General features: G+C 40.3%; 1 protein-coding gene across 1 annotated transcript in view; it reads left to right on the forward strand.

Moving 5' to 3' along the window:
• Positions 1-7,061: 7,061 nt before the first annotated feature.
• Positions 7,062-24,276, forward strand: part of LOC122565695 (somatostatin receptor type 2-like) — a 70,283-nt gene continuing 53,068 nt past the window's right edge. The window contains exon 1 of the mRNA XM_043721927.1: positions 7,062-7,315. The gene's annotated coding sequence lies outside the window, so the exon portion shown is untranslated. The remainder of the gene's footprint in view (positions 7,316-24,276) is intronic.

The raw sequence follows: 24,276 nt of genomic DNA on the forward strand, positions 1-24,276 counted from the left end.
ATAAAGAGCAGGATTTATAAAAATTACCTTTTTTTTGCAATGCTTAAACACAGCGTTTCTGACGTGAACGTTAATCGTAGATCATGTTGCTATTGTTGAACAATTCATTTCAATTTCACTTTACACTAGAACAGCGCAGAATAAATTTAATTAATTTCACTTAAGCATAGTAAGTAGCATTGAATTAACAATTTAAAAGCTCATAAATAATATGTGACAATTTGTACGATGTATTCAATTTTACTACGACGCATGTGTGACGACACATAGGTGCGATGTCTATTCGTTTTTGACTAAATCTTTAATACCATTTCACAGAATTTATTACTGAACACTCTAACACTATCACAAAACAGAATATTTCTATATTTTTCTTTCATTTCCTGTTTTATTGTTATATTTAATTTTCACAACCGCATCACGTTTGAAAAACTGAAACAACTGCACACGAAGAAGACGGTTGGTAGAAACATTTCTGGCGGTTTCATTCTGATTGGCTGATACAAATTTATTCTACCAATGAGATTTCAGTAGGGAATATACGCAAGTTTACAATTCCGCGCGTAATTCGTTTGTTCTTATTAGTCTTTAGAACATTATATTGTATTCAAAGATTATCTTTTATTAACAATATTTAATTAACAAATTTTTTAATAAAAATCAACCTAAAAATGTTAATGGGCGAATCATTTTTCTGCGTGCGAACTTGACCGTTGTTCCTATATTACTAACACAATAAATTCAAAGTAAAACAAGGGGAAAAATCATAAAAGAAAAGAAGAAGCTTTGGAACTTGTAATCGTAGAATTAAACGTTTCTTTCAACTTTGCTTTAAGCTTCTTTCTTTTCCTTTCACATTGATCATCTCTAAAATATGTATATTTATAATATGCAAAATTTTACATATTCCATCCCACGGTTTGTACAAGTAATAACGGAAAATGTTCGCTCATTAAAAAGAAGTTTTTATATTAAATAAAACTACACAATACTGAGCGTATATTTCGTTATAAAACAAATGCAGGTATTCTTTAAAATTTCTATTTAATTGATAGCTAACTGATGTATGAGTATACGATTCTGTACGATGCCGTAGTTCGAAATTAAATTCGTTTTAGCATTTCCAGTTCAGCACGTCGCGTCGTCGCCTAGTTGTTCAGCCTTTGACAACAAATCTGAACGCAAACGAGATACCTGGGATTAATACCAGTTAATAGAAAGCAGCGTGAACGTGCGGTTTGCTCCCGCGAACGGCCATGTATACGCATAACCGTTGCGCTATTAATAACCCGCATACAGAGAAAATTGCGCCATTGCACGAAATTGTAGACTTAATATCTCTTAACCGATTTTCTTTGTTCTTCATAACAAAACGATTAAAGACCTAGCGAACTGAATGTTCACAATTAGCTGTAGAGCTTTCATCTTATTTCTATTTCTGTCTTCCTCTGTCTTTTTCTCCTATTCCTTAGTTTTCTCGAATAGCTGGCGATCCATCTTACAACGTTGTACCCTTTGTTTCACCCAGTAGTAATTTAATCCCAATGATTCGTTAGCCCTATATCGAATAAAACGATGAAAATTAATTTATTTCAAAGAATCCCGACGTTATAGTGTTTCGCGGTCTCGAGTATGTTTCCGGTGCCATTCTTTTCGCTTATAAACCGTGATACCACAATCTATGGCTATTAATCTTGAATGCGGACTCAATCTCCCCGTATCGAAGCGATATTTTATAGATATAAGTAAAAAGCTAACAATGGCAAACGTCTATAGATGAAATCTAATTCGTTACTCAATTAATCTTTCGGCAGACGATCTAGGACATACTTCTCGTTCAAATTTCACCCACTTCACGATTTTTACATTTCCCTCTATATTTCTCCCCTTTTCCTTGTTGAAGAGTGACAAATGAACAAAGATAATGATCACGGAATTTTAACCGTGAAAGTACTGTACTGTACAAATATTTGCGTTGATCGTATAACGGTGACTTGGTAATTCGGGATGTGAATAATCCACGAGATAAAAACACAAGAGTACATTCAGAGGCAGATCTAACTTCGTGAATCCATCCGTGTAAGGGGATGGATTTATTTCTATTCTCCGAGGGTGAATTATTCATAGCTAAATTGCAGCTGGGAGGGTGCGTCGCGGTTACGTAACCTCGAATTTTTTGCTTACCTTTTTTCCGCGGTCGTTCTCGAAACAGACGATATTTTAGAAAATTCACGCGTAATATGATTTTCTATTTTAAACTCGTTTTAATCGCACGAATCACTCACTACATTATGCTCAAGGTAAATTTGAAAATTCAAAAGGCTGAATGTTTCCGTGCAGCAAACCAATTAGCATCGATCTTCATCAATGCGATAAGTAGAATCGTATAAACGTTTCGATCAAAGTTTAAATTCAACCCGATTACGTTTTACATACTTTGCGATTTTCTCGTAACAAGCAAGCGCTGTCTTCCGTTTGAACGATAAATCACGAACAGAGAGGAGAATACTCTTACGAAAAACGACTTTCTGTGGCAGTGTTCAAAGTTAATTCCGCAAAGTCAGCCAGCCAAGAACTTGTTCACGTTGCTTTCGGGAGTGTCAAACGTTTTACGAGCAAACTTTCCGTGTCACCTGTAACGAGGTGTTCGATTTCCCCAAGAACTCGCGAGGAAAATTACGAGCACCGCAGACGAGCAGCTAGGGAGAGTATCGACTAAGTTTACGGCTAAAGAACATTCTGACAGGGACTCGTCGCTCATGAAGAATGTAGCTCATAAAGTTCGGACGTTCCCGGCTCCTTAACGATCTTCTTCCTGTTAATATCACGTGCCTCCGCATTAGAAAGTGGAAGGAACTTTCCCTAAATTGTTGATCCCAAGTTGAAAGCTTCCCTTCGTCGTTGCACATAGAGAAGATCTAAACGCTTACCTTGCTAGAGACCGCGTTCCTTTTAAGTTTAATCCTCCTTTCGCGAAACCACGTGCCACACAACGAGGATTTTACGAGTAAGAAGCTTTCCTTAAGTACCGAGACGATTCGATCGCTTTCTACGAGTTGCAACGCAATAAGGATCTCTCATGTAAATTCGCCTGATTCCCGACGAAACAGCCAATTGTTCGACAGTGGTGAGCGAGATGATTGCATCCATATCCGTGAGTTGATACGAGAGCACGTCGCGCGAGCAGGAAGCCAACCAGATTGGAGGCTTCCAGCTTGTCCGGGTAACCTTTCATGGAAATTTCATCCCATTACCCTGGCTGGAGCAACCGCATATTTTCACGCGAGTACCTCTACGCACGTAGCTGAACGGTGTTTCAGGATTCTTACGGGGAGAGATGGTAATTTATCGGAGTTTTTGAAAAAGCTTTTGGAGAAGAGATTATTTCTTGCTATTAGAAACCAGGTGCGGACGATCGATATGGCACAAGAGTCCGTACTAACAGATAAAATATAATATAGTTATTGAAACAGCCTATAAGGATCTCGCAATCCTCTAGATTAATTTGTAAGGAGAGTTACAAAGGTAACACTTGATTTTTATAAAAATCAACGCTACGACGAGATAGCGATGAAATTTTGACCATTCTGTATCGTATAGTTTCAAAATAAAGAAAAAGACAAATTACGTACATTCGAATATTAGTTATTGCTGAGTGCATCTATTTTTCTAATTTTTCTTTCACTATCTTCTATAAAATTCATCCTTGCGATTGTACGATAATAATATTGCGCGATTATGCACCTTCGTATAATATATAATATTCCAAGCAGTATAATCTTACGTCTGCATGCATCGCATTATTAAAAATATAATCCTGCGTCACCGGTTGCGAAACCACAACGCCACGGTATCGTGCGTCTACACCTGCCTCGGCTGGATGGGCTAGATTTTGAATAAACTAGTGTCTCTCCACACCGCTCGTTAGGATTGTGATCCAGACTTTAATATCTCTGTTACTCGAGAAGCACTGATACCGGAGATTGGCCATTATAAATTTTAACGACGAATGTTTACGCTTATGGATAAGAGGTAAGCGAAGTTCACGCTGAAAAGCGGGATAAAGACGCTGTTGAGCACGCCGTAAATTGAAGCGAATATTACAGTAAAATGTTTTCGATACGATTCGTGTCGTACTTATGTTCACGAATGATGCTTTATCCATAAGTCCTTCCCCTATTTCGATATACGGTGGGAAAAACACGACATTGAAGCGAGTTCAGAACGTTTTGACGCTTCGACAGTCTCTCCTCGTGTTCTTTTTCTCGTCCGGCAGAAGCTTCTTTTAGGGATGACCTTATTCCTGGAGAGACATTCGACATTCGACGCGCAAAAAGTCGAATAAATCGATAGCGAAGCCGCGGAGTCATCGTTAAAAATAGTCCGCGACTTTGACCGTAAAAATCTAATTAACAAATGGAACGTATTCTAGCGATTGGAGAGGTTGGAAATCATATTTACACATCTCGATATTAGCACGGTACTCTCGTTTCGTGTCAGTTTATTAAAGAGATATCACGATCAACGCTCGATTGGTATTCTCGGATAAAGTTCGTTTAGGAAACACGTTTATTAAGAAAAGTAAAAAGAAACGGCGTTTATAACTCGCGAATTCAGTAACTGGATGAAACTCGGAAAGAATACAACGAGACTTTGCAACGAGATTTACAGTAGTCCGGCTCGATATTGGACGCGACGAGCTGCTTCACCGACAAAAATGCGTGCTAAAAAAGCACGGTTGCTCGTATCGACGTTGCTTCGGGCAATATTTCTCCCAGATTTACAGGAAATTGACATCTACCGCACACGTCTCCCAAGGAAGTAGTCAGTTAACGATCTCATAACTCAATTCCGACGCTTTAATGGTCTTACATTTTAAAGAAAATTTACTTTACAAAGACGAATTGCGATCCTGCAAGTTTCTCCATGATAAAAGGCTTGAATGATAATCTTGAAAAAGTTTGATCGAGATGTTCCCTCTGAAAGAGCTGCGGAACTTCCCATTAAAGAATTGCCCTCCGATGTTTTCGCATGTTAAAATGCTCGCAGTCAAGCGAAGGATTAAAACTAATGCCAAGAATAATCGGTAAAATATTACGTCGAGTTCCTACAACTACTCCGAGAAGCAAATTATCGTAGTCCTTTCATATAAAATTTTGAAAACCAACTCCTTCGTAGGGTTGAATAAACAGCCATAAAAACGAAAGAATTTCTCTGATTTTCCCAAAGAGTACATATTCAAATGGAACTCCTCCTCAACTATCTACTGCAAATCTTTGTCATCGAGAACTTTCCGAACGTAACGATTTATTCACGCAACTGAGAATTTCCTCAATACATCGTTATATGGTATTTTTAAGCAAACCGCGTTCAAGCTAGCAATAAACTGCGCCACTTTGGCGAAGTGCATTCCCGGGGTATTCTCGTAACTTTGCTGAACACTAAAAATTTCACGAATGCAAAGTGTCTCATTCTGCATCCAACACGGCGTATTTTCTCAATGGGTTACTTTGAAAAAGTACTCTATAATTCAGGTTCAATTCTTCATAACCTACGATTGCTTCTTTAACATCGTGCGCGTGTGTGTGCTAACTGGATTTTATGGAAATCACAAGAGTAATGCAACGTGCAACGGCACATCCATGGTCTTTATCTGCGGCCACGTGATCGCGCGATACCACTCTTGCAAGTTGACTCTCTTCACGATCACTGCCGGAGGGGATCGATAAGTCGTCCTGAACGACGTCGGTAAAACGGCGGTCGAAGATAAAGCCGCTTGTCGAGACGTCCAAGTTCACCGAGTCGAATTTTTATGACAAAAGCGTCCGGTATGTGTCGCACGACTTTCGCGTCTGCAAAAATCTTCGCTTCGTGAATTTCAATTGGAACAGTGTGCGAGAAACGATACATTGGATATCGTTGTTGCATCTCTCTTATGCGCCGCGTTTGGGAAGATAAGCATTACGGATAGGTGTTATGGTGGACAGACTATATGTTGTTGCAGGAGTTTGATTTTGATATTTGATTTGATATTTTTCAGGTTGATAATCATTTTAAGATAAGATTTAAGATAAGATTGCCATTTTAATTTTATATACAATGATAGGCAATTTTGTGAATTTTCACACTGTCAACTTTCCACTATTTCGCCACATTCGCTTGTAATTCAAAACAGCAGTATTTTTCAATAAACGGGAACCATTCTTCTTAGTCACTAAAATCTGTTACTCAAAATTAATAGCACGTCACTGACTCGTTGAACAGATTTACAACACGTTATTTAATACTTGAGAAGGTTCTCTGGACAACTACCACAGTATTTCCAGATCTGTACGACGCAGGACGCGAAGTTTCTTGATTTAACTCAAGGGAACTGATCCGGGATGCGTGGCTGTCTGTGCAAATAAAAGAAACTTCACTCATATTCTCTGCAGCTCGTCATTGCCCTTCTAATTTATTTACTTCGTCGTTATTCTCGTTTCTCGTGCCAAAAGCGCGTTACAATTAACGCGTTATCATTAACGCGGGGACAAATCCGAGAGATCAAGCAACGGGATCACGAGAAAAGAGGCGAGGTAACTACCCCCTGTCGAAAGCATTGTTCCCCTGAGATTACTGTCCCGGTGTCACCGGAAGCAACCCCAAAACCGGTAATCTTCATCGCGTGACGCGGAGAGGTGTTTGAAGGTAGCGGTCCTTGGAAATCCCTGAGGGTAGGCGAAGGGGAAGCTAGAGAAGAAGAAAAGTGCAGGCGAAGAGAAAAGAAGAAACTATCGAGGAACAAGACGAGGAAGAAAACGAAGGGAAAAAGAAAGAGCAGAGGAGAAGAAAGAGAAGAGAAAAGTCTAGGTTTAATTTAATCGGACAGGCAGAGTTGAAGAATTGTTGGAGCGCCTGCGCAGCCGCCGTCCGTCCCTGGACCACCGACCGCTAGTAGCACCCGCCGACGTCGACGTCGTGGTTGTCGTGGTGGTGTTCGTTGCCGTCGTCGCGACGCCCAGACACCGTGCCGTCCGCGTCTCTCGAACAGTGCGCGTCCACACGTCGCGACGACACGGCTCCTCTCTACTTGTCGCTCCAATCCTCCAGTGCTCACGAATTTCGGCTGCTGCCGTGCGCCATCCCAACTACCCTTTGTGCACGTGACTCTTCTGTTGCCAGCACGAGATTCGGACAGTTCCGGGACTATTTTCTTCGCCTACTTTTCGTGATTCTTCTCCCCAGATAGCATTCCGTTTCGATTCAACGACGAAAGACGCGATGTGGCAAATGGTTCGATCCATCTTGTCGCACAGGATTTAAAGGAACAGAGAAGGTAAGAGAAACGACGACAACAGCGGCATCGTTAATAGTCACACGACGTCGAAGTTAAATGGACCGAATGTTAAGGTCAAAGACATTAAGAACGGGTCAGGAAACTTAAATTTAGCGGGCAACTTGCGCGGAGCGCGGGGATGGACCACGAGGCTATCACGTTTCGAAGGATCGAGGTTGAATCGTATATTTTGAAGAATCCCGACGGGCCAATAATTTTTCGCGAGCTAGTTAACGTTCCCGCATCAACAGGTCGTTGACAGACGCCGCTGTCTCGTAAAACGCGTGAAGGGACGGAACACGAGTACGGACGCTTCACGCGAGCCGTGACATCGATTCTTTTTTTCCTGGTCGGCCATCCGCGGTCCAAATATAATATCGTGAAGTACGAAGACTGGAAGACACGCGGTGAGGTGACACGTTTATTTATGCGACGCTCAGCGTCGCGCGGAAATTGTACTTCAGTGGCAGGAAAGAAACGCGGAGCTGAATAATTCATATGGTTATGAACGAACGTTTCGGAACATTCGTGACATAAATGTTGCATGCACGATGATTCCATTGGACGTCGCTGCTTCATCGTCCGGAATTTATTTGCGAGAAAACTCAGAATTCTTTTAACATCGGACGATCGATAAGGAAATTAAAAAATTAGCCGCGAAAACGTTGCTATTTTCCGTAAACTGATCGTCGGAAGAAGCTTGTAAAAGACAGCTCGTTCTTATTACGACGGGCTCGACGATTCCAAAGGGGGTGTATTGGCTGAGGCTCCACGTGTACCGTGGCCACGTCGGTGTTTTCCACTTCTGTTTACTCGGCGAAAACTGAAATTTCGACGGGCTGTCCACCGAGGTGGAAAGCCGAGACAACACTGGAAACTTCCATCGACATTTCCTTTTGACGTGACCCGATAAAGTGTTATCGTTCTAACGCGCAGCGCTACAAAGCTCGAGCGCGTTTTTCGAGAAAGTTTAGAATTTACTACGAAATATTACAGCATCAGATTGGAAAGATAGATCAACCACGATAAATAACGTTCACGTTACATTTTTAGTCTATAACGAATATAGTTGTGATGTAAAAATATGAAGACAAGTTGTTTACTCAACGAATATGACGTACACGTTTCACACCATTTGGCATTTATTCGAATAGATAAATTGTTTGTAAATGCACGATATAGGATGGAGAATTCCATTATGAAAAATGTCAGGGCGTACTGTTTACGAGATTGATCATATTCGACGTAAACAGTTTGCTCTACTTTAAACTTTTTCCAACAGTTATAATTTCAACATTACAATAAATATCGAAACAAACTATTTGTGAAACGAATTCAACGTAAACATTTCGTTGCGTTTGACGTTTTTTCGAACGGTTGAAACATTTTTGAACGCACGATACAGGGTGAACAATTATCAAAGCGACGTTTCACGCCTCGTTCGAAACACAAATGTACGCGGAGATGGAAAATAATTGACTGACCTTGTTCCATTCCTCGATACGTGTTTTCATCATACACTTTGTGCATGTTCGTTGTTCACATCACGATGCTCAGTCATTCTGCTTAACCCTTCTTTCCTATCGTTTTCTGGGTCATTTCTTATTGTACTCTAGCTTCGTTACCATTTTTCCTTCATTTTTTCTCCTACTATTTGTCGTGTACTGGCACAAACTCCCTCAAGCCATGGGAAATATGCACTGACGACGTTCGGTTCGTGTCGCCGCTGCGAAGTAGATCAACCTCTGTAAAATGCCACACGATTCAACGTTGTCGCTGGATGCTGGCTTGCCGCGAGAACACTGCATAAACAGGTTACATTATGATAGATGTGTTTGCCCTTACCTTGAAAAAATTAACTTGTTCGCTCGTTTTTCTTATCGCGAGTACGATGCTTGCAGAATATGTTTCATGTTTCATGTGTAGCTTGATTAAAGTAGCTTTTTTTTCGGTGGGAATAGAAGATGAAGAGATAAAGGATATTATAATGGAATTTTAGATTAAATTCTGATAATTGAGGGAATTTTCAGATGCTATTTATAGCTATTACTAATTCGCAATGCCGAGTATGCTATTAATTTTAATATTAATTAGGCTGTTTGCATTGAAAATGAAGAAATTATTATCGATGGATTAACTCAAAGGATTGAAGTTGTAAGATATTTATTTCAGAGATACCGTTTCAGTATTTCGAAAACCTATTCTCTAGAACTCTACTGCATAGATAATCTTATTCCTGCGATTGTTCCAAGGCGAATAGTTCAACTTCGTATACGTGGATGAAAGAATAAATTTTAAGAATAGAGAGATTAAAGTATACCGTTGTTCGAGATAGTCGTAGAGAGTGCGTTGCTTCGAAATTGGACGATCGGAAATGGACGTCGTTTTTTCAGATAAAAGCATCCTTAACACAATATATGGAACTTTCAACATCACGGCATATACGACGACGAATAACCAGAGGGGCGAATGGACGTGTCCCTTCGTCGATGCTTCGTCACGATTAAGTAAATATCCATCAAATTTAACGTATAGTTGCTTCCAATTAGCCAAGAGTGATGCGTATGTACGGGACTTGGATCGATTGGAAAAAGAATCTATAAATTACGTAACACTATATCAAGTTCTATCTATGGTGTTATAACGGGACGAATCGATGATGAGACTAATTGCTACAATACTTGGAAACGACTAAATTAGAAACTTAGTTTACACTTCAATTCTACGAACTTTCATTAACTTCTCTTTTCCTATACGTATAAGCGGATTACACAGATTTATACATTTTCCGGAAAATTAAGAAAACCCCTAGAAATATGAAATAATGAAAGTGTGGCAAAAAGTAATCAAAGTAATGAAATCGTTATAATTATTTAATTAATGAGCGACAAGCATAAATTTCCATTTATTATTCTACTGTTTTAGTCGTATCATTGCGGAAATAAAATTGATATTAGCATATAATAATTACGAATTTATCACGTGTTGAAGTTACTAAAATAAATTCCAGAGAAATAAAATTGACCCCGGAACATGATAATTAGAGTCGTGAGATATTCAAATTGTCAAGTAAGGTTCAATTTGACCGCATCGTGTGTGGTTTCGCAGCTCAGGAACAGAAATACGAAAAAATAGTATAAAAACTTTATCCAGTTAGTTAGTTTTCACTAAACCTCAGGAGTACTATGATGCATATGCGGAAACTCGTGAGAAGTACGTCCGCTGTCAGGATGCTGTCACGCGTCTTACATAACTCGCTCAATGTTTAATAACCTCACGTCAACGGCAGCAGGTTCCTAACTATTTTCCAGGCAAGCATCGAACCTTCGCGTTACAACTTTCCATCCTCTTCGTCCTTTTCCTCTTATTCTCACGCGAACGATAACGCGTGAAAATCGAGATCACAGACCAGGATACGTGTTCGTTCGAGCAACAACTCTGATCCGCCTATGAACTCGAATACGCTTAGATAAATATGCGTCGAACGATCCGACATATGTTGCGTAACTTTCGATCGATCCTGTCTCGTTCGAAATATCATAATTATACCTATAAATTTCGTTACACGTCTAGGAATTAAAGTTTGTTCGCTTGGTCGCGTCTGTGATCAGAAAAGCTAATAGAAAAAGTAGATAGTTTCTTCTATCTGGCGATTTTCTCATAAGGAAGATAGGCTGTTTGTGGAATTGTCAGGGAATGTGAAGGTTTGCTTGATCTATGATTAAAGAGACGATCGTAACGAGGTTTCTTCTCCCGCACAAACTGTTCATTAGGAAAATAGGTTGTCAAAGTATCGTTAGGGAACGTGAAGCTTCGAGCTTTTGCAATGGTCGTTCGGTTTTCTGTTATCATGGAACTTAGGAAGAAAAAGCGATAAATTCTTGAGGGTGCCATAAATTAGGCCCTTGATACTACTGTGTCATGGGCCAAGGGGCTTGACTAGAAATGGAGCCACGTTGATTATTACCAATAACTTTCGCTATATAGAGAGATATCAATGCTATCTTTATGGCTATCGTTAATTTCAATATTTTTCTTTTGCGATTATTAATATATACCAGCGTACAACGCAAGTACTGAAATTCTACAATATAGAATATGTATATACGCGTGGCAGAGACCAATTAAAATGATATTTGAGAGCTGTATGAGATTACAGGTTAATTAGTTGCAGTTCCTAGTTGGCAGATCTGTTATAAATTTTATTGAATGAGAGAAACAATAAAAATAAATAATTAGAATAAATAAAATGTGATAAAAATAAATAAATAATTATCGAACTCTTTTGGTAGGATGAGTTGATTTAAACGCAAGAAATCCGAAGGTTTAGAATTATTCATAGATTTGTTTAGGGAAATGACGTTTTCGAACGGCTGGTCTGTGTTAGAGAAAGGAAACAAGCGAGTAAACTGACACTGGAATTTCATTGGCTTCGATATTCCAGAAATGGATATTATTTTTACTGCCGGACTCGGCGAATGATTAAACGACAGTTAAGCGGCAATTTTAGATTCAGAGATTTTAATAGTCACTTAAATGCTTCGGATAATTTGAAACTGCAATTAACCCAGAAGCTCGAACACACAAGCGTAATACTTTCCCGAACGTAGCATTTCGTTCGAATTAATATCACCAGTGGTCTTTTCGTTCGTAAAATCGTTTCCTTCGCGCTTGAAAAGCTGCAGCCTCATTCGGCGGATATCGCGGTTTCATGTACGTCGTTTCTTTATTGAATAGTCGAAATTTTTTTCCGCTGGCCATAGATGGAACATCGACAGAATATTCGCGCTTTATGCGGAACAAAAAGAATTGTCCAAATATTAAATTGGATATATCGAATAGACAGAAGCCAGATTTTATTCGGATAACGCCATTTAACATTCTCGTCACTCGGATTGATTCGAAAATATTATGACCCGTCACTATTTCGCGAAAGGATAAAAATAAAAAAGAAGCGTTTTTTGTTATGTTCTCGATTGATTTCGCGATACCAAAAACGCAGTTGTTACATCATTCGAACTTTTATCTTCTAATTCTTATCCTCGTATTTTACGAGAAATTCCTTTGTCGTCGTAGCTGCCTCTATTTTGTCTTCGTTTCAAACGCCTATATTATTTCAACAATCGCGCAAAATGGCCATCTTTCATCTCGCTGTAGTTCTGCAGACGCCTAATAATGCAGCCCATCGAAATTGACATATTGCTGGAATATTTGAATGCTATCAACCGTCGTTCTGTCTACAATTGCCAGCAAATTGCCTCGCTCTAAAACAGTCAAGGTTCTACGATTATATACCTGTAGATTTGCATCGGCCAGGAAGATTGCTTCGATCAAACAAAAGATCGACTGCAAGCAGGAAACGAGGTCAAACTTCTAACATTAATGAAACTTCCTTTACCTTTGATTTCACAGAGATCCGGCTGCTTAAAGAAACCATATTAATTCATCTGTTCGATCTGTTCGTCCATCGAGGAAGATCATTTGCGAATTCGCCACATTAACTATTATACAACTCTGTTCGATCTTCAGAGAAATATCGAAGCGAGGTGTTCTTTACACTGCACATTTCTTAGCTGAACTTCCGAGGTTGATGATACGGCGCCCTCAGGCGTTATATTTCCCTCCTTACGGTCGATTGCACTTTGTAAATTTTGTCGTTTGTTTCGGTGGATGGCAATGGAAATTTAAAAGATGTTTTCCTTGTCAGATTGCCAAATAATGGCAAAACTTTGGCAGCTTTAATCACGCGAATGACGTAAAAAACAGCTTCCTATTGTCAACATCTTGCTGAAGTAAGAGACCAATCGCACTAAATAAGAGAAGTTTAACAACTTTGTCGCGAACGTTACGTAGAAATTTCGCTCGCGTTTCGAGATTAGGATGGTCGGGTCCGTGCGTCTTCGACAAGTCGGCTTCCCGCGTGACCCTGGCAACGAATCGCGGATAAACCGGGATTTGATGCTTTGTTTCTCTCAGGACTGTAAGAGGTAAATCGAGCAGCCACTAATCGAAATTCGAGTCACAGAAGCTTCGGTCGAAAACTCGGAGGAAATTCACTGTCCGTTCTAAAATCAAAATCCAAACTAAAAGAAGTGACTATAGGAATACTTGGATGAAATTAGAAGCAATTGGCGAAAGAGCTCGCGTAGAAACTCAGCGAGGAATAACACGTATCTCCAAAGAAGAAATTAAAGCGAAGTGCCAATTAAAACAGAGGAAGAGCCGAGGAGAAGGAAACCAGCGATACTGGTTTCCTAAGCGACTCCGCGTAGTCGATGAAATCGAAGGATAAGCCGATGAGGGTATCTGCGACACCGGAATTTCTGCTAGAAAATGCACCAGGAACCGGTCCTTATCGGAACGTTGTATCTTAACCGTATCCGTTCTCGCCCGAAAAAGACTGTGGCTATAGAATCCAGCGAAAATTGAAGAAATTGAGCGAGGAACCATACGTCGGAGGTAAAACGTAGCGCGTTAAACTCGATAAGTCGATGGACACTCGGTAGAAGTCGTCGATTTCTCTCCGATTCAGCGTAACGATACGAAGACGAGAAGATCGAAGCAAGCGGAATACGGTATTGCAGGAAAAAGGCAAGTCGATCGGCGAAACAGAGGGAAATTTCTCTGTTTTGCAAAGGGCCAAAGCGTTTAAGAGTTGGACGCGTGTATATAGAAACGGAAGAGCGAAAGCAGCGGAAGAGAAGAGAAGAGAAAAAATTGAAGTCGCGTGGAAAGAGCAAGAGACGTGGAAACGAGAGGTGGAAAATCGTCGATGGCCGAATTGCCAGGGATCGGCGGCCAGCAACAAAGAAAGTGTGTCGAGCGTGGAAACGAGCACAGCGAGATTTAGCCGAGCTGGCACACGTTGAAGAGAGACGCGGCCACCGCTAAAGAGAGCGTTCGCGTCCAGAGGATTTGCGGCGGTCGAGTACAAGCGAAAACACGATCGAGCATAGAAAAAGACGGATCCGCCCTGACGCGGTTTGGTCCTCGAGGTGTACCACTCTCTGCCGCACCCTCTCGGGCCTGACATGCGCCATGACCCGCATATAGGTATCCATAGGTAGCTCTCCGACGTCTCTCCGCTTGCTTTCGTTCTCCCTCTCCTCTCGTTTCGTCGACAGAACGGACGCGCGTCCACGCGGACACACGCGAGAGATACCACAGCGTCATCTTCTAACCTCCCCTCTCTTATTAGCCACCGGTTACCGTCGGTGACACAAGGGATAGGCCAGTCAGGATCCATTGCTCGCTCTACCCAACCCTTTCCAGTCACGATAAATCTACTTGGAATTTGTTGATGAAAAGAACAGGTCGCTCGAGTGTCGACGAGCCTCGCTCACCAGCAGGTATATTAAATTTTGCCATCGCGCAGCGTCACAAACAAACGACGTGACGCTCACGCCTTTCGTATCCAAGATCGATTTCGGATCGATTTCCTATGGCGTCTGGTTTCCTGGTCTGTATATTGTCGCGACGAGAATTGTAATACCGGAATAGAGAGTGAGATGTTGCAGGCAACATGTGTTTTTGATAACGCGTTTGCTATTGAGTTGTCGTAGGAAAGATACGTGTTTGGGTCTTTGTGGACTCGATACGTTTGGGACAAAGTTTTCACCATTTCACGTTTCATATTGCATACGTGGTAAGCGCAACATTAACGAATGGTTGTGCATTAACGAATCGTTAATTGAACGTAACGTAACAAAAAGTTTGTAGCATTAACTGTACGTAGAAAAAAATTATTTTTCCCATAGGCAAAAAGAAAATTCAATTCTGAGAAGGTCGAAGAGTAGAATGTAATTGGTCTGGGACAATGAGGTTGATTATAACATTTCATTCTCCCGGGGTATTTAATCTTCTGCCTAACACAAGATAGAACGTCGCCTACGTTGATTTATGGAAATAAAAATAGACCTCGCTGTTCTTGTTTCTTCGCGATGAACACACGTGTTTTCAATCGCTCTACTTCTTCTCAATCTGTCTAAATTCACGCAACACGTTTCCGCTTTAAGTTTTCTAGGCACGCAATTTACGTTGCGAAACGAACGTTTTATTTCAACGTAAATGGAAAGGGAAACCCAAGGATTAAAAGTAGTCCGGGTTCGGGGAATATTTATAAAAATCGAAGAACGCATTTTTCTGGTAAATATCGCGGCGTGGGATTAAACGACTTGACACGCACAGTTCTTTATCTCCTGGAAACCGGAGGTCACACCCTTTTGCGATGTAAATCGAACGCGGTCGGATCGATTTTTCGCCTCCTACCGCTTGTCAGAACGTCCAAGAATATACTTGTGCAAATCGTACCACTCGCCGGACAGATTTATCTAATTTGGATCACTTTTCTCCACTCTTGTCGTCATTTAGGGTCGAATCGGGGCCAGAAACTCGTCGCTTCTTTTCTCGCCTTTCAAATACGATTCCGTATAATCTGGAATCGTTGGAAAAAGAGGAGTCGAGTATGCAAAGTGGATAAAGGATGAGCAAAAAGAGAAGCGGGGTGAATAGATGTAGAAAAAAAGGGGGAAAAAGAATGGACGCGAAAGGATTACAGGAAAAAGAGAACGCGTACGCTAGAGAGGAGCAAAGAGAGAAACGAATATTACACAAAGAGCGCGCAGTTGGTAGAGGGATTGAAGGTACAGTGGAAAATAGAAAACGAGGAGACGAATAACGAAGAATGAAAGGAGCCGACTTTTACAGCGTGTCCAACGGCTGACGCGGACAATCGAAATTATCTCACTTATGCACTTACCGCGGCATTGTATAGAACTCGTCCAACAAAAGCCATCAGACAGGTACGTTTCAAACACACTCGCGCATTCGCTCTTCGACTCGAGCCAGCCCTACAACCTTCATTCACGTTTATCTGCCGATGCCTCTCATCTGGATATACACGATAGTAATTTTAAAATTCATAGGTCGCCATATAACTTGACAACCTGTTGAGAACATGAATTTCCAAGGAGGGTTGTAAAAACTGAAGACCTTAACGAGAGCTTGATTTTATAGACACGATTGCAATTATAATCATTATTGATATTTTAAATTCATTCTAACGAAATTTTTCATCGATATACAGTTTGTTTCAGTTTGTTTCAATGAGTTGTTAATTAACTCAACCGTAAGTATGGTTTCTTTTTGATAAAATTGGTCGCCCTAAATTTTAGTACGTTATACCAGTTTTGAAAAAAGAAATATCCGAGAAGATACGTCTTCATTAGTCACAATCCAGGAAAATAGCAACTTATCAAAAATCAGTTCGAAACGAATTTTCATTCGACTCTGAAATACGTTTTCAGCTTCGAATTCCCATTTCGTGCATCAGTTTCCAATTTTCACTGTTAGAACGAAATTCCCTTAACCTCGGCTGGTTGAAACAAGACGTTTCATGGCATCGAGGGGCTAATAAACGTGGTTGCCCAGAAATTTACAAACCAACCGGCATTAACACGATGCCGCTGGTAAATTGAATGGGTCTACTTTACGGTAATATTGCCGGCGATGGTTAAAGTCCTTTTTCACGATCGTAAAATTGCCGGGCAAATTCGCCTGGAGGCCAAAAGCAATGGACGACGCGAATTTCTGATTCTCACGCGATTTCACCGCGCGTTACACGGCGCCACCCCCTACAGCGAAATTCGGATCGCGTTCAGTACGCGTGTTACTCGCTCGTAGAACATATTACGCAACAAACACCGACGAAACTCCGTGAATTCATCGACCAACTTAATCGACCACTAGGCCGAACGCTGCTGGAAATTCTGCCGCGGCGTTTCAGACAGCTTGTTACTTTCAATTTGCTGTCATTTGCCTGAACGACGGAATCTTCGACGTTCGATCGAGAATTTTTAAATTGTGCTACGTTTCATTGGCAAGTTGGCGATATCGGAGACAATATTAAGAAATTATAATAATTAATTAATAATTTGCAGCGTAGCAGGATCAAAGGTACTATTAGAAAACTGACAAAGAATCGAATCTTAGCAACCTCATTTTCATATGTATATTAACATTTTGACTGCCACGTTGGTCATACGACTGGCCACGGTTTCTCCTGTGACGCCACGGTGCTCATTGGTGACCGAAGCGCTTCAACTTCTTACAATTGTAAAAATTGAATGAAAATTGACAGTTAGGGCATTTTGAATATGACCGATAAATAGAAGATACTTTGAAATAAAAAGTGCCCCATTGAACGATTAAACATTTTTATTAAAACACCAATAAAAGAGAACAAATCTTGCATCTAACGGTGCACTGTGTTTGTATCCATATCTTTGAGGGGCAATCTACAAATATTATTATAAACACAGCTTAGAAAATAATCGTAAATGCTGCTTTATAATCATATAATTGAAGTTAGAAGTATGAACGTACCTTACTATTATATATAGAATCAGCAAATACCGTTTACTAATATCTTCTACACGTTTCAACGATATATTCTGCAGGTTTTCTGCAACGAACGCGAATGGTCTGTTGAAATAAACGAAGCCTCGTTATAATATGTCGCTATCAACTGTCACCAAGGTACCACGGTGGTCACGAGTGACCACCAATAAGATAAACAGTCCACTAGGGAAGAACGTTGTCTTACATCATCAATTTATTATTATTTTGCCGTTATATGTTTTGAATAATAAAAATACTCCCGTGGCGTGCTGAGCGAAACATGTGATTTCGGCGTGGCAGTCAAAGTGTTAACACTTTCACGAAACATTAAAGACACTTCCGGATTATCATTTTATTTGAAATTTCAGAACGGAAGATATAATATACGCAAAAATTAGTAGAAGAAATATTATGCAATAGAAATTGTTTTTTTCCATTCTTCCAATCGCGCTCTCCGAGTTTTCCTAGAGGCGTAGCCAAATGCACTTTGGAAACCAAAAATCCCACAGCGAAAATTAGCTTCTACCCGAGTTCTCTACTCGCCAGCTTACGAAAAAGGTGTTAGAACGAAATATAACTACTCACGTGCGCTTCCGTGAGAACCAACCCTCGCGTTCATCGCTAAACGAGGTTAATTGCTCAAGTAATAAAAACTAGTTAATTGAATACTGCCTGGTACGAAATATAAAATGAAAGAAAAAAGTAGAAATTTTCTGTCTGGTATAACGCGCGTAATTTATACCGATTAGGTGAACTTGTTGCTTATCTTACGACAAGTTAATGTCCGGTAGAAAATTTGGCTAGAAATATACGAGTTTACTTTACTGTTCTAATAAATGTTACTCCAGGAAGAATATAGCGGTCTTTATCACGAAAATGATACAAAGTATAGTCTGAAAAATGTCACAGTGTATTTCATATCTTCGACAAACAATTTCGAGCATGAACGTATTCGATTAAATTCTTAGATACAGTCAAATTGAACAAAGACGTAGTTAAACGAATTGCAAGGATCGCGATTAAACCTTCTACGACTAATACTCATCTAGACTTTAAGAAAATGTTGTCCTTATTGTCGGTTATAAATAATAGAGATGCGTATATATTGCCTGATGCTTTTGCAAAGGAGACGCAATACATTAAAATTTCGAACTGATTTTGCTGAAAACAGATTCGTTTACAAAATTCCGTACAAGCGAATGGATGAGAGGGTTGAAAATGCATTAGTGTAGGGTGAAACGAATAGCGTTTCGTGATTTATTTTCCAAACAAGTAGCCCAACCTCAAAGCCTTGTGTTTAAAATAAAACGCGCGCGATTCCGGCATGGTATAACGAACACGCGCGTTCAAAGCAGCAGTGCCGCTGTGAAATCATAAAAAAGGAGAGGAGAAAACGATAAAATACGTTTGCAATGCGCTGTTCTTTGAGCAGAGTGCACGCAGGCAGCTTGCATTCAGAAGATATTTGCTCGCACGATTGAAAGGAGAGCAAATGTCCTTAACGAACTGCGTTGCCGTTGAATTGGCGTTAAGCAAACATTGTTAGCAGACGTCGGCTGACCGATCGATAAAAGGGTTAACGCGGTCTGGTTGGCTGATAACATCTCGCCTTCTTGCGAATGATATTTCCCCCTTCCTTTTTTCAGATAGAACGCCGGATTTCATTCGCCTTTATCCTAGCCGATAGTTTCAAGCGTGGGAAATGTAAAAAAAGAGGAAAACGAGAGAGGAAAAGAAGGATGGAAAGGAAGAGCGCGCGAGCACGCCGTGCTACATCGATGGAATATTACCCGGTTATTTTCCGTTTCCAGCAACGCCGTGGGGACCGCTTTCAAATCTGTAAAGCTTCTCTCCGAACTCTGCCACGAATATTCCTTTCGTGAATCGCGTTGCGTGTTTCGTTATCGAATTAGAGGTGTAAATGCAGGGAACTTGGATATAGTATGTTGGAAACTTCTATCGCAACTAGATTATCGCAGAGTGGAATTATTGAAACTGTATTTAGTCTCGAATTTCACAGTTCTTCTATCAAATGGCCCCTTGTCTTTTTCACTCCGCCACTTCGTCTTTCTTGCGAGATTATTTCTAACGTAGTTTGTCTGCTTGCTGTTTCTCTAAACTTTTCTAAACACTTCCAAACTTCTCCAAACTCGAATAACCAAACTACGTTTAGTACAACTGTGCTTCTATTATCCTAATTGCTTGCCACAGGAATAATCATGACGGGTCACGAGAATTTCGTGCGATTGCCCGCGTCTTCGCTGGCGTAAAATCCAGCTGTCACGTTACAACTTGACGGAGCTGATAACAACCTCGTCCCCGAACAAAAATGTTCTCTAACTGGCTTCCTGGATTCATTTGTCATCCATCGACGGCGATCATTAACTTTATATAAATTGACGTATTAAATTATTCTCGATGGCTGGAAACATTGGTCTCAAAGCGACCAGTTATCCGCCGATCAGACGAAGAAGAGTTTCGAACGAACGTGGTCTCTGCGTTCCGTTCGTAACACGACGGTAAGACGCGACGATTAATTATTTCGCCGCAGTCACGATTTCTCATCTTGCTCGTCGAATAAAACAAGGTGGTCTTGCGTCGTGAATTTTAATTTGTTACCATCGCTTGTTTCTCGAGTTACAAAGTAGCTCAGTTCATTTATGGAACAGAAAATGCAGATTACTTCTGCCACCGCTCGGAATAACTTTTCGAATAATCTGGCGAAAACGCGTTCCAAAATATGAATGTAAATATTTATTATCCTAATTAAAAAGCGTGGCGCACAGAAACGCGAGTATATGAATTTTTTTTTTAATAAAAAGTGCTAAAAATATAAATACATCTATCTTTCACAGTTTCTTTTAAACATTCACAGTTTGAAAATTGTTAATATTGTAAACTACATTTGAGTGTAATTACACTGTTATTCGCGGTAGCATCGAACGAAACCGTTCGCCGTTACGGTAAAAACGAACGGTTCCGGCGAATCGTTCGATCGCTCTATTTCTCCCTTTTCATCTTCGCGATTCACGCCCGTAATTGTGGAGAATCGTGTTCGTGCTCGGAGGTGTAACACGCAATAAAAAGATTACAGGCGTGTCGGCGGGTATAATGGTAATTTCGAATTTTCTCCCAACGACGAGGCCAATAGAATCATCCTATCTGTTCTCATCGCTGCATGAAGCAACGAACGAATTACTCGTCCGGCTCAATCTGCACGGCCTTTAACGAAGGAAAATGTGAAAAATTAGGGTCGAGCCGCATCGTTGCCATCGGTTGTACAACCATACAGGATGAAATTCAAGGGGAAGAAGTAAATGTCCGCCGGTAGAATGAAAATAAAAGTTTACTGGAATTCTGGTGAATAGTATCGACGTTGTTTCCGCGAGAAAAAAACCTTTCTGCGATAGATATATTTATGTTTCCCGTTTTATTCCTATTCGTGTTTGTTTCTTCATACAAAGAGACCGATATGTCACGTTCTAGAAGGAATTGAAACATTTTATACGTTATGATATCGTGCTTTAGGTAAATGAAAAAATATAGACTTTTATTCCCCACAGACTCCGACGCTTCCTTCGTATCTCGTAAAACGCGACATATGTCCGTCCGTTTGGCGACAAAACGAGCAAAAATAATGATACGATTGAACGAAGCACAAAGAAAGAACCGACTATGGTCTTCTCTCGAGAATCCGCGCCAAAGTAAAAAAAACGGCATAACGAAAACAAAAAGAGAGCGATAGCCCACGTGGGATGTCTTGTTGCACGGACCCTTTCGTTAGACTTTCCGCTTGGCCACACCGAACACAGCAATAGAAAAAAGCGACAATGTGATCGATTAGTAAAAGCCGATATGTATTTTGACGATTCAACGCGCGTTCAAAAAGGTTAACAGTCCAGAAGCGTGCCTATCGATCGAACTGAGTCACACAGGGATGAGTTCTTTCGAAGCGCGATATTAACGCGCATTCTTCTTGTTAACGCGTTCAAATCCATTTCGCTGCAATCCTCCCTTCCATCTATCGCAAACATTCCATCGACGTTCGAATCAGCCCCTTTTACAATGTCTATGTATTCGAAGATCCAACGAATATTACATACGTTCGGCGTCCACGAAGCATCCATTCTCCTCTATGGAAAAATTCAAGCTCTCTGACAGAAGCTTGAAAAATATCTATCCCGAAAAATTCTAGAGATCCAACTTGATGCGACGTGTGAACATAGATTTCGATAGATTTTCCATAGAAACGCCATGAGAGTACGTACTGTGTAAGATATTATCGTTACTTTCTAGGAGCATGAAAATAGCGTGTCTTACTATTTAAACTGTGGAAATTCACATACACGCGCAGATCTCAGTCGAAGTTCAAATACTAGTAACTAGATCGGAGTTTAGAGCAAAGGGGTTTCAGTTGTTTCTCGTTCGATGGTATCAGGGTAAAGTAATTTCAGTAGTGTTTGATGATCGCATTGAAATTCGGCATAAATTAATGGTGGCTGAAACAGTTGTAGCAGCTATGAAACGAAGTAATTTCGGTCGATGGCTGAACAGCCCAGGGTCGCGTTTAATTCGAGACATACGTGACTGTTTGCCAAATGTGTGCGTACAAATTCGATGCATATTAGTCGTGATTGCATTATCTATCACAAGTGTATGATTTAATCTCGGCGTATTGGACAGCAGGCTTAGTGGAGTTTAAATTCATCGCGACTTTGCGTGCATTCGAACGCGGTTTCACGTAGTTACGGTCGCGATATTGTCAGCCGCGCTCGAACCAGACTCTTACGTTAGCTTTTCGTCTCGGTGGCTTTGCGCACGGACGCGTTAGAATTTCGTATAAAGTAAATTTCATTTCTCTATGGACGACTAAGTTTCGCGTAGAATAAATTTATAGCGCGCAAACCCAAATACAGACTGGCTGGCTGCGGTTACGCGAAGTAGATAATGTCCGTTTATGGTCAGACGCGTAGTAAATAAAATTTAATGGAACTTTGTACACGAATGAAATGCTAAAGATATCGTCATTCGTTGACGTATATTTGTACACCGTGTGCTACGATCAACACGGGGATGACTCTATATGAAAAAAAGCAAAATTCTAAATTTGTTTCTGCGAGGCATTGTTTTTGAGAAAATTTACATCAAATGTTAGTCTATGTATCGTAGTATCGTAAACTATTATGATTAGTTTATTTACGATAAATGGATTAAGCAGATGTCGATTAAACAGGAGACGATGGTTATTTAACATGAACTAATCGCAACAACGTATTATAATTAAGACAACTAGATAATTAATTAGCAACTCTCGTCACCACAGATACAACTCTCTCTTGACAACGCTAGCAACACTATCTCGACAACGCAACTCGCACTCTCTGGCTTCTCATCTTACATTGCTGTTAATTCGCTTATGTCCCTTAGCAACCCCTTGTCTTTTGTCTTAGCCTCGTATCTTTTGTCTTAGCCCCACCACGCACATACTCAGCAACCGTTTGTTTATAATTCGCACGACACCCCCCATGCCCCTCGTTCACGTATACTACAGTATTAACATCCCTATTTAACATGTCTAATACTAAAAATTACGATAAAATAATGATAATTCGTCGCAAGATACGACACGATCAAGCTGCATCGTTATGTATTTTCGTCTACTTCGTTAAAACATAATCAACTCAAGTGCAAAGTTATTGCAAGTACTTGTCTACAGGTAGGTGGAATTCCAGGTTAAGCATCCTTCACAGAAAGTTGGGTGACCGCGTATTTTCAGTAGACGATTCTAATTCCATTTCTGTTTCTTCCATTTCCACGAGCGCCCACACTATCAATAATTGCTTCGCGTTACAAATTATCTCCTGACCGAGTATCTGTCACGAATAACAGCCATTTCGTGGTCGATCAGTGGTCTCTGACGGTCATTTTGTCCAAAATTCTTCCAATCAACTGCCGTACCGATTACCGCAATGTTGTTCCTAGAAATTCACTTCCGATTCCAATCACTTCCGCGGACAATATCCTGTCTGAATAATAGCTGAAAATAATTCACTACACCAGGGACTTCCATCCAACGGTATCTTCGTGGAGTGCATTCTATAACGAAATGAAATTGGAACTTCGAAAAATTTCCTCATTTCTAGGGGAACCCTCTGGCAACGGGAGAAATCAAACTTGGCGAGGAGCAATTCCGGAGTAATAAAAAGTAATATAAGAATATCAAAAGAAATTCCAGAATTTAAGAAAGAATCGTAGGGATACTGAAAAGAGAGCTGCAACGATAAAACAAGCACCATTTGGACAGGTATAAAAAAAGAAATTACAACGAAGCAAAAAAAAGAAATAAAGACAAAATCCAAAAGAAAGAAAGAAAAGTGAACTTTTACAAGTGAAAATACAATGGATATATTCCAACATGTCATCGAACTAAAACGACTTTTAAGTCCCTGAGATGTCCTAAGTAAAATTCTGCTGGACATGTGCCAAAGATCCGAGACGTAGTTGAACTATAATACGAAAGTTATCAGTATGATACCCTTAAAGACGAGCTTTCATTTAACAAG

Source organism: Bombus pyrosoma, linkage group LG3 (genome assembly GCF_014825855.1).
Source record: "Bombus pyrosoma isolate SC7728 linkage group LG3, ASM1482585v1, whole genome shotgun sequence".
In the NCBI taxonomy this organism is placed as follows: Eukaryota; Metazoa; Arthropoda; class Insecta; order Hymenoptera; family Apidae; genus Bombus; species Bombus pyrosoma.